The following is an 11961-nucleotide window of genomic DNA, read 5'->3' as shown; positions in this document are numbered from 1 at the left end:
TAAAGGATGAGGGTCCCCTTGAGGACTCAGGCTCGGAGGGTAGGAAACGCCTCCAGATTTCTAAGCCCAAAAAGGATCCTGAGGACCTCAGTTCTCTCTCTGAGGAAGAGGAGGGATTAGAAAGGGAGATAGAGGAACTAGAACATCGCCTTAAAAGGGCAAATGTGAGGGTGCCTAGGGCCCCCTCAATTGCCGCACCTCCTCCCTATAATCCTGATTGGAATGAGGACGCCCCTACTAGACGGGCGGGGGTCCACTGGGGTTCTAGAGCGGCTCAGGTTTTTCCAATGATTGAAAACGCCGATGCTGATGGACAGCCGGCCAGAGCCCATGTCCCCCTAGCCTTCAAGGACATAAAACAGCTTAAGGAGGCGGTCATTAATTATGGACCTCATGCCCCTTTCACATTGACCCTCTTCGAGTCCTTCTCAGCCAGTCAACTGATACCTAATGATTGGCAGCAACTTTGCAGGGCTGTGTTATCTGGAGGGGATTTCTTATTGTGGAAAAGTGAATATCATGAAAGGTGCCGCGAGCTGGCTCAGATTAACCTGAATGCGGGCCATCAACGGCGAAATGCTGAAATGTTGACAGGAACTGGGCAGTATGCCACCATAGGCCAACAAATTAATTACGACCCAGGTGTTTATGCTCAAATAGCCTCAGCTGCAGTTCATGCCTGGAAAGCCCTGCCCATTTCTAAGACTGAAGCAAAAATTTCCAAGATCTCTCAAGGACCCTCTGAACCTTATTCAGACTTTATAGCCCGCCTAATGCAGGCTGCTGGAAAAATATTCCCTAATCTGGAACAGGCTATGCCACTTATTAGACAACTGGCATATGAAAACGCTAACACTTACTGCCAAAATGCTATTAAGTCCTCCCGGGCCAAAAGTATAGATGACATGATTCGAGCATGCAAAGATATAGATGGGCCTCATATTACTGGTCAGGTTTTGGCTGCTGCCCTTAAGACTGGAATGCAAAAAGCTGATAACAGGGGAACCCGCTCTAAGGGGTGTTTTAAGTGTGGGAAAGAGGGACATATAAGGAGAAACTGCCCGGAAAGGAGCGAGGGTGCTGGCAGAGGGATGCCTGGACTTTGTCCTCGATGTCATAAAGGAAATCATTGGAGCAGTGAGTGCAGGTCAAAATTTGACATCCAGGGTAACCCAATACCGTCGGGAAACGGGAGCAGGGGCCCGCCCCGGGCCCCGGAAGCCAAAGTGTACGGGGCAGTGCAGGGACAGAACAGTGCCCCAGGGAGTGGGCGTCTCCGCCGCCTCCCACTGACCAACCCCTTTCTATCTGGGAACTCCCCAGGGGAACACCAGGAAGCGCAGGACTGGACCTCAGTTCCACCTCCCGAGCGGTATTAACTCCCCAAATGGGACCTCAGACGCTGCCTACTGGGGTTTTTGGACCCCTGCCAGAGAGGACGGTGGGACTAGTGTTGGGACGAGGTAGCGCAACTCAGTGGGGCTTGAAGATTCTTACGGGGGTTGTTGATGCTGATTATCAGGGAGAAATAAAAATAGTAGTAGAAGCTACCCAAGGAATTGTTATTCTTCCCCCCGGGGAGCGTATAGCTCAATTGCTGCTGCTACCCTTAGCTTCCATTCCTGGGCACGCCCTCCGTGGGTCCCGGGGCGACGGCAGCTTTGGCTCCACTGGAACTCCCCAGGCCTTTTGGGTAGCTCATTTGGATTCGCGTCCCAACCTGACCATTGAGATACAGGACAAGGCTTTCAAGGGAATACTAGATACGGGGGCGGATGTCTCTGTCATTTCTGAAAAACAATGGCCACCTGCCTGGCCCCTCCAGAGTCCCTCGGCCATATTACAGGGGATAGGACAGACCCGACCAAAAAGAAGTGCCTCCTTTTTAAAATGGAGAGATGGCGAAGGACATAGTGGCCATTTCCAGCCCTATGTGGTGACTGGACTCCCCACGAACCTTTGGGGGAGGGACTTGCTTCATCAAATGGGGGCTATTCTCACTACCCAGACTTTGAAAGGAAATAATGACTTTGTTAATGATGCAATGCTAGACATGGGATGGATCCCTGGAAGGGGACTAGGAAAGAGACATGAGGGCAGAATATCACCCGTGGATCCAGCAGAACAGGTTACCCGGCGGGGAAGAGACCGGAGAGGACTGGGAAATTTATCCTAGGGGCCACTGAAGTGCGGCCACCTCCACTGTCCATTACTTGGTTATCAGATGACCCTGTGTGGGTAGAACAGTGGCCCCTAACTAAGGACAAATTACAGGCCGCTTCCCTATTAGTTCAAGACCAGCTTAAGTTAGGACATGTGGTGCCCTCTACCTCCCCTTGGAATACCCCTATTTTTGTTATACAAAAGGGGTCTGGGAAGTGGAGACTTCTTCAGGACCTACGAGCTATTAATAAAACTATGCAACCCATGGGACCCTTACAACCAGGGCTACCCTTTCCTACTGCGATCCCAAAGGATTGGCATCTTATTGTCATAGATTTAAAAGATTGTTTCTTCTCTATCCCCTTAGACCCACGAGACCGAAAGCGTTTCGCTTTTTCCTTGCCTTCCACAAACTTTAGGGAACCTTACCAACGGTATGAATGGACTGTCCTACCTCAAGGGATGACTAATAGTCCTACAATGTGCCAATATTTTGTAGCTGAGGTTTTGCGACCCTTTCGACAGCAGTTCCCACAGCTCTACCTCATTCATTATATGGATGACATCTTACTGGCAGGGCCCAAGAAAGAAAGGCTTCTTCAATCTTATGAAGTCCTCCAATCCCTTCTAAAAGGGGCAGGGCTGGTCATAGCACCCGAAAAGGTGCAGTTTCAACACCCTTACAATTATTTGGGATACATCATTAATAACATAGGAATCTTTCCCCAGAGACCCCAGTTCCAGATAAATCAGCTCAAAACTTTACATCAGTGGCAGACATTCCTCGGAGAAATACAGTGGCTGCGCCCATCCTTTCATATTCCAACTGGAGAGCTCAAACCCCTGTATGACCTCTTGCGAGGAGATCCTTCTCCTACGTCGTGTAGAGTACCTACACCAGAAGCCTTACGAGCACTGAGGCTAATAGAAGAGGCTCTGCAGGACATGCAGATTACGCAGATAGATTATTCTCTGCCCTTGTCATTTATAGTTCTACCTTCTAAAATTACTCCCACAGGAGTGTTCTGGCAAACGGGTCCCATTTATTGGGTCCACTTGCCGGCTTCTAACCCCCGGGTATTGACTCCCTTTTATGAGCTAGTTATTAACTTAATTTGGAAGGCTAAATATTTGGGTGATGCATTGTTTGGAAAAACCTTTGACATACTTATTCAACCTTACACTCAAGATATGATACACAAGTTACAACAAGAACATGACCTTTGGTGTCTTTTCCTGTGCAGCTTCAAGGGTCAGATTGATAATCACTTCCCTAAACATAGACTTTTGGAGAGCTTTAAAAGGTGTCCCATTATCTTCCCAAAGATTATGAAAAGGGAACCTATTCCAAAGGCCCAAACTGTATATACAGATGGGGCCAAAAATGGATTTGCCGTCGTTTTTGATGGATCTCAAATTCTCCGACAACCTGTGTCAGGTCAGTCGGCCCAAAAGGCAGAAGTTGAAGCTTTAATCATAGCTCTCAAAGTCTATAGTTCTATTCCTCTTAATGTATATACTGACAGCTTGTATGTAGCCAATCTGGCTCTAGTCATAGAAACAGCATCATATATTGGAAAGCAATCCACCATCACAGAACAACTACAGGTAGTTCAGCTTCTCATTTGGGCTAGACGAGATCCTTTATACATTGGCCACATCCGAAGCCATTCAGGGCTCCCTGGACCTTTGTCAGAGGGCAACGCAAAAGCAGACGCTGCTACTCATGCTGTTGGCCTTTCCTGTGTGACGACCAAATATGATAAGGCCTTACAATTCCATAACAAATTTCATTTAAATGCACAGTCTTTACGCTTCCACACAGGATGTTCACGAGACCAAGCTTTACAGATTGTCTCATTATGTCCAACCTGTGCACCATTTATTCATTCTCCTTCCCTTGGAGTTAATCCAAGAGGACTACAACCTAATGATGTCTGGCAAACTGATGTTACACACTTCCCTAGCTTTGGTAAGCTCTCCTTTATACATGTTTCCACTGACACATATTCTGGCTTCATTTTTGCCACCTTACATACTGGAGAGAAGGCTAAGGATGTAATCAGTCATCTTCTAAAAGCCTTTTCCTCCATGGGCACCCCACGATGCCTCAAAACCGATAATGGTCCCGCATATGTAAGTCAGGCGGTTCAACGGTTTTGCACCCAATGGGAAATTAATCATAAGACTGGAATCCCTTATAATCCACAGGGACAAGCTATCGTGGAACGAGCCCATCAACATTTAAAAACTTATTTGCAAAAAACAAAAGAGGGGGAGATATACCGGAATTGTCAGGGACCACAAGCACTTCTAAGCATAACCTTATTTACTTTAAATTTTTTACTCACTGACACTGGAGGGCGCACGGCTGCACAACGCCACTTTTCCCCTCCCACTGTACAAGATGCTCAAATAAGGTGGAAAGATTTATCCACTGGAAAGTGGCAACCCCCGGCTCCACTCTTAGCTAGAGTGAGGGGAGCTGTATGTGTTTTTCCCCCAGGAACTGAGAAGCCCATTTGGATCCCGGAGCGCTGCACCAGACCGGTGAATGAAAATTCAAGACAAAATGAAGTTCCCAAGATGGCTGATCCTGCCGCTGTTGTTCTCACCCCTTCAAGTGAGTGCCGAGACACACCTCATGAGCTGGACCCCGCTTGTGGCATTCCTTCTGGACAGGTTTGCTGAAGGAGGGCTTGACCCCCCACCTGGGAATATTCATGAATATCTTTTTGGAGCCCCTTGTGAGTGTAAGGGAGGGCCCCGGCACTCGGCCCCCTCTGGTTACATCCAGAGCATTGATTGTGGGACTAAAGTAGCCTACATGGCGGCTGAACTCAATGAAAACATCGGAGGATTTAAGCAACCAAAATGGGTATGTGTTAATAAGCCCGGACTTGTTGTCCCTAATCCGACTGAGACTCTTGGAAGCTGTTCCGCCACTTGTCATTACACCCCGGCAATGCACATCTCCTGTTATACATCGGCCTCAATTTGTGTTAATAATCAAGGAAAACAGTATTTTGAGGCCATCCTAACTAACACCCGTGGAGAATGGGGGACCACTTATAATTATATTCCTTTTCTTGGTGACCGGGGAGGGGAAGGCATCACGACTCGGTTAACGGAGGCGGGATGTGAGGGCGTCGTGGGTAAACCTTCCTGCTGGCCCATGCAGGCCCCTATCGGAATCTCTGACGGAGGGGGACCCACTGATGCTATCAAACACCTTCAGGTGATTAAGCTTTTAAAGCCAGAGATCCCTAAGCCTACATACCACCCCTTGATATTGCCCAAATCCCAGTTTCCTGATTTAGATGCCAATACATTAGATATCCTAGAAACTACCTTTTCTTTACTTAACAGTTCCAATCCTACATAATCCTAGATGATGTGCAAACCCTGTCGGGAACCATTAAAGACTTACAAGACCAGATAGACTCTCTAGCAGAAGTAGTTCTTCAGAATAGGCGGGGTTTAGACTTGCTTACTGCCAATCAAGGGGGAATTTGTTTAGCCCTTGGGGAGAGGTGCTGTTTTTATGCTAACAAATCTGGCATAGTTCGCACAAAAATTAAACAACTCCAAGAAGACCTAGAAAAAAGGAGGAGGGAATTATTTGAGAACCCTCTCTGGACTGGACTTAATGGATTTTTGCCTTATCTTCTTCCCTTATTGGGACCATTGTTAGGCCTCCTTCTAGTAGTGGCAATAGGACCCTGCATTGTAAATAAGATAGTACAATTCATTAAGGATCAAATTAATATCTTAGCCTCTAAGCCAATACAGGTTCACTATCAACGCTTGAAGATGGATGATCGCCTCTCTGAGATATACTTCAGACCTATCCAAAGATGAGTGTCCTCCTTAAAAGAAGAACTCCTGCCATATCTTTTCTCTATGCATACCTCTCCCTCTTGCTTTCCTGTACTAGGATCTTTGCTGTCTAATCTCTCGGTCCAATCACATCTGCCATTCGGCGGTGACGGTCGTGGGTCCCGTAGGTGGAGACGGTTAAGCGTTCACCGCAATAATGTCTTGATAGGTCATAACACCTTGAGCTGATCTTGTAGTACCCAGTGACGGGCAACTTTCACGCTTGCTGTGCGACCTAAGCCAGGGAATCGGGGCCTTCCCAGAGACGGGTAAGCATCGCAAGGGCTGTGAACGACCTAAGACAGGGGCTACTTGATTCCCACTGGCATGCAAAAAACAAAAGAGGGGGACTTGTTGGCAACAGGTCCACCTTGGCCCCTGGAGCCCTACCTCCACTAGTTTGTTCTGCATGCCAGTGTGGCCAGCTCACAAGGCCATGGCGAACTTGCGGTTTTTCTGTTCCTGCTTATCCGTCTGAGACATATGTATCCCACGGGAATGCCTTGACCTTTTCTGGTCTGATGGACTTATTGTTAAGGGAGGTTTCGGTACCTGACAATAATAGATGTTGAAACTAAATTTCTCCCCCCTCCCTCCTGCTTTTGGGTAGTTTTCCACTTCTGCTGCTTGGGGTATAAAAAAAGGTGTGTTAGCAATAAAGATTATTATTGACTCCTGGATGAAGAACCTTGGTGTCCTGTGTGTCTTTTAACCTCGCCGTCCCTCGCCGGACTCGGCTCCCTTGGCCGGACGCGGCAGCTGCAGGGCATGGTGGAAAATGTGGGGTGCTTTCTTGGAAGGTCAGTTTGGGACAATCTCTCTCCATCCCACTCCACGGTACTGGGGATTTAACCTAGGGCACGTTACCGTCAGCTACATCCCCAGCCTGTTTAATTTTGAGACAGGGTCTTGCTAAGTTGCTGAGAATCTAAGTTGCTTAGGCTGACCTTGAACTTTCGATCCTCCTGCCTCAGCCACCTGAGTTGCTTGGATTACTGGTGTGTGCCATCATGACTGGTGGGATGGTCTCTCTTAAGATAATAGTAGAGTCTAGAGTTTTACCCATTGGTCAAAGTTTGCCAACTCAAAGTTCAAAATGCGTCATTGACATACCTTAAATGGATTAAAAAATGTAGGTTTTATTTTTTTCTATGTGGACAAAATTTTGGGGGTGGAGGGGCTTATAATAAATCTATAGGGACTTTTTTTAACATTAAAAAGAGGAATAATCTCTTGATTCATTCAGAGTATTTATTGAACATCTTTGTGTGTTTAGCATTGATTTAGGTGCTGGCTTTTTATTCAAAAGCGTGTGGGTCTTTCCATTTCTACAAGAAATGCAATAGTAACAAAAACAGCATGGTACTGGTACCAAAACAGGAGGGTGGACCAATGGTACAGAATAGAGGACACAGAGACTAATCCACAAAGCTACAACTATCTTATATGTGATAAAGGAGCTAAAAGCATGCAATGGAGGGAGGATAGCATCTTCAACAAATGGTGCTGGGAAAACTGGAAATCCATATGCAACAAAATGAAACTGAATCCCCTCCTCTCGCCATGCACAAAAGTTAATTCAAAATGGATCAAGGAGCTAGATATCAAATCAGAGACTCTGCGTCTGATAGAAGAAAAAGTTGGCTCCGATCTACATATTGTAGGGTCGGGCTCCAAATTCCTTAATAGGACACCCATAGCACAAAAGTTGATAACAAAAATCAACAAATGGGACTTACTTAAACTGAAAAGTTTTCTCTCAGCAAGAGAAACAATAAAAGAGGTAAATAGGGAGCCTACATCATGGGAACAAATTTTTACTCCTCACACTTCAGATAGAGCCCTAATATCCAGAGTATACAAAGAACTCAAAAAATTAAACAATAAGAAAACAAATAACCCAATCAACAAATGGGCCAAAGACCTGAACAGACACTTCTCAGAGGAGGACATACAATCAATCAACAAGTACATGAAAAAATGCTCACCATCTCTAGCAGTCAGAGAAATGCAAATCAAAACCACCCTAAGATACCATCTCACTCCAGTAAGATTGGCAGCCATTATGAAGTCAAACAACAACAAGTGCTGGAGAGGATGTGGGGAAAAGGGTACTCTTGTACATTGCTGGTGGGACTGCAAACTGGTGCGGCCAATCTGGAAAGCAGTATGGAGATTCCTGGGAAAGCTGGGAATGGAACCACACCATTTGACCCAGCTATTGCCCTTCTTGGACTTTTCCCTGAAGACCTTAAAAGAGCGTACTACAGGGATACTGCTACATCGATGTTCATAGCAGCACAATTCACAATTGCTAGACTGTGGAACCAACCCAGAGGCCCTTCAATAGATGAATGGATAAAAAAAATGTGGCATTTATACACCATGGAGTATTACACAGCACTAAAAAATGACAAAATCATAGAATTTGCAGGGAAATGGATGGCACTAGAGCAGATTATGCTTAGTGAAGCTAGCCAATCCCTAAAAAACAAATACCAAATGTCTTCTTTGATATAATGAGAGCAACTAAGAACAGAGCAGGGAGGAAGAGCAGGAAGAAAAGATTAACATTAAACAGATACATGAGGTGGGATGGAAAGGCAGAGAAAAGGGAAATTGCATGGTAATGGAGGGAGACCCTCATTGTTATACAAAATTACATATAAGAGGTTGTGAGGGGAATGGGAAAATAAACAAGGAGAGATATGAATTACAGTGGATGGGGTAGAGAGAGAAGATGGGAGGGGAGGGAGGGGGGATGGTAGAGGATAGGAAAGGTAGCAGAATACAACAGTTACTAATAGGGCATTATGTAAAAATGTGGATGTGTAACCGATGTGATTCTGCAATCTGTATTTGGGGTAAAATTGGGAGTTCATAACCAACTTGAATCTAATGTATGAAATATGATATGTCAAGAGCTTTATAATGTTTTGAACAACCAATAAAAATTAAAAAAAAAAAAAGCGTGTGGGTCTCTAGGTCCACATTTTCTTTTCTTACTTTTGCTAGAGATGTGAATATAACAAAGTTTCTCTACTACAGTAAAAACTCCAGGCATGTTAAAAAGGCAACAGCCAGTAATCAAGAGTGTTGGGTAAACTGGGTTGAGGGGGACCAGGAGAGGCTGAAATAGCAGCTGTGGCTCAGCATCAGACGATTACGACTCTGCTGAGAATAAGACTAGCAGAGTGATCTTTTTTTATTGTTGCATTCTAGAGAAACTGGGAGTATGAATTTTTACAATGCTATCTGCTGAAGTCTGAATGTTTATATCTTCCTCAAATTCATATATTGAAATCCTAACCCCCTAGGGGATAGTATTGAGAGGCAGGGTCTTTGGGAGAGGATAAGGCCAAGGGCAAAGACTTTATGAATGGGATTAGTACATTTCTAAAAAAATGGTTCTTTTTAGATATTCATGACAGTAGAGTGTATTTTGACATACTATACATACATGGAGTATGACTTATTTTAATTAGGATCCCATTCTTGCTGTGGTACATAATGTGGCGTTACCCTGGTCATGTATTCACATATGAACATAGCAAAGTTATGTCTGATTCATTCTACTGTCTTTCCCATTCCCATCCCCCTCCCTTCTCTTCATTCCCCTTTGTCTAATTCAATGAATTTCTATTCACCCCCTTCCCTTATTGCATGTTAGCATCCACATATCAGAGAGATACTGCCCTTATTAAGCAGACCCAAGAACTGGTTTCCCCTTCCACCATGCGAGGACACAACGAGAAGGAGAGGCTTATGAACTTGAATCCTCTCCGGACTCCTGAGTCGGCTACGGTCTGGGTGTTAGACTTCTTGGTCTCCGCAACTACCGGAAATACATTTCTGCTGTGTAGGAGCCACCCAGTTTATGGCATTTTGTTGTAGCAGCTTAAATGACTAAGACATGATCTCATCGAATTTGCTGGGTTAAACTTGGTTTGCTGTCCACACACAATCTGTTGGCAGGATGCATCAGTGATGTGGGTGAGCCGTCAATTTTCCTCCACCCCCTAGGCAGTAGGCAGCAAGAGAGGGGTGGCCACCGTGGCTAGACACCCACCCAGGACTCATTCTGCCCTTCCTTGATAGCCCGATCCCGAGACAGTCCAGGCGGCATGTGCCCAGCTAAGACTTTTATTTCCCAGCTTCCCTTGCCGATTGTGACTCCCAGTGCTGAAGTTCTGGCTCCGGAGAGGCACACAGCTGTTACTGGGAAGGCTATCTAAAGGGAATAGACAGCTGGCAATTTTTCCCCCCCATTCTTCAGCTTTCTTCTTTGAGCACTGAACTGTTGGTTAGGGCTTCAGTAGCCGGACAGGACCCAAAGGTGGCCTCGAGTATGGAAGCTGCATTCCTTTGCTGGCCATTCTTTGTTATGGCCTCCTGGAGGCTGGAAGTCCAAGATCAAGGACTGGTAGGAGCCCCTCTCCTTGGTTTACCAATGGCCACCTGTGCACTGTGTCCTCACGTGGCTTTTCCTTTGTGTGCACATCCCTGGCTTTTTATGGTGTCCAAAGTTCCTCTTTGTGGAAGCACAACAGTCAGACTGGCTTAGGACCACCCTGGGGTGGGCTCATTTTAACTTCATCACCTCTTTGAAGAACCTGTCTGCACATCCCACCATGTTCTGAGGTGCTGGGCATGAGGACTTCAACATATGCATTTTTGAGGGAACAATCGAGCCCATAAAAGAAAATACGCACTAAAGATGCTGGGACAGAAATACAGAAGGTGCCTGGATCTCTTGCTTTCACGGAGCCTTTACACCAGTCGGGACTATTTCCAGACTTTAAAAAAAATTCCATCACAATTCAGGACACCTGGGATGACTTCTCCCCAGTCCCTTTATCAGCCTGAAAAAAAATCTCTTTGTGATCACTGTCTTAGTTCTGTCTTAAATGTAAGTCCTTCTGGGAAACTTCTTTGACTCCTCCAGGCAGAACTTGTCCTGGTAAACCTTAGGAGTTTGAAATTCTTATAGTCAGTTCTCTGAATCTCTTGATGTATAGGAGGCTTCAGGGAGAGACCTCTGTTTTCCAGAGGTTGGAGTCAGGGGAGCGACACTTGGACATTTGGAGGTTAGGGAGACTGTATCAGAAGAAAGTAAATGGGAAAGTTTGTTATTAACGAATACATCTGTGTATCCCATCATCTCAGGCTTAAATATGTAGCTCTCAAAATTCCACATGGCTGCCTTCTTGTTGTGACTTCACTTGGAGGGGGTGGGGGAGAGAAAGAGAGAAAGAAAGAAAGATCATTCTCCGGCATCTCTTTTTATAAGGACATTAATCCTACTGGAGCAGGGGCCTACGCTTATGATCTTATTTAACCTACTTATTTTAGGCCTTACCTCCAAATACAGTCACTTAGGAGGTTAGGTCTTTAACATGAATTCTGGAGTGGTGGTGGTGGGTGGGTGGGGTTACACTATTTAGTCCATAACACAAGATCAAGAACGTCCATGTTGAGAGGTGTGTGTTAGATGTTCCATAACAATTCAGGACTCCTGGGTTCTCTGCTTTCTATGTTATGGACTTCTAGCAAGGCTTAGAAGTAGTTAAACTTTTTTTTTTCCCTGTTTATTTGTAAAATGAGGTAGTAACACCTGGTTTACCTATTGTACAGCATTTGGTGAAGAGCAAATAAAAGAATAAATGTGAAAATGTTTTGAAGAACTAGAATTATCAACATCAGTGTTTCCAAAGTCATTTGCTTACCTCCTTTGAGATGCTTTGCCTTGTGTGCCACCTGCATTGTGAATTTTCTAAAAACTGGGCTGTCCCGGATAACAGTTTATTTAAAAATCCTTCTTCTCAGAATCAGATAAAAAGTAAGATACAAAAAACAATAGTGAGGCTGGGTGCAGTGGTGCTCACCTGTAATCCCAGAAACTCAGGAGGCCAAAATTCA

The sequence above is a fragment of the Marmota monax genome, unplaced genomic scaffold (genome assembly GCF_021218885.2).
Source record: "Marmota monax isolate L192 unplaced genomic scaffold, Marmota_monax_Labrador192_F-V1.1 WCK01_AAM20220418_F8-fsc00038, whole genome shotgun sequence".
Classification (NCBI taxonomy): domain Eukaryota; kingdom Metazoa; phylum Chordata; class Mammalia; order Rodentia; family Sciuridae; genus Marmota; species Marmota monax.
The sequence above is the reverse complement of the archived record's forward strand: the minus strand, read 5'-3'. Positions refer to the sequence as shown.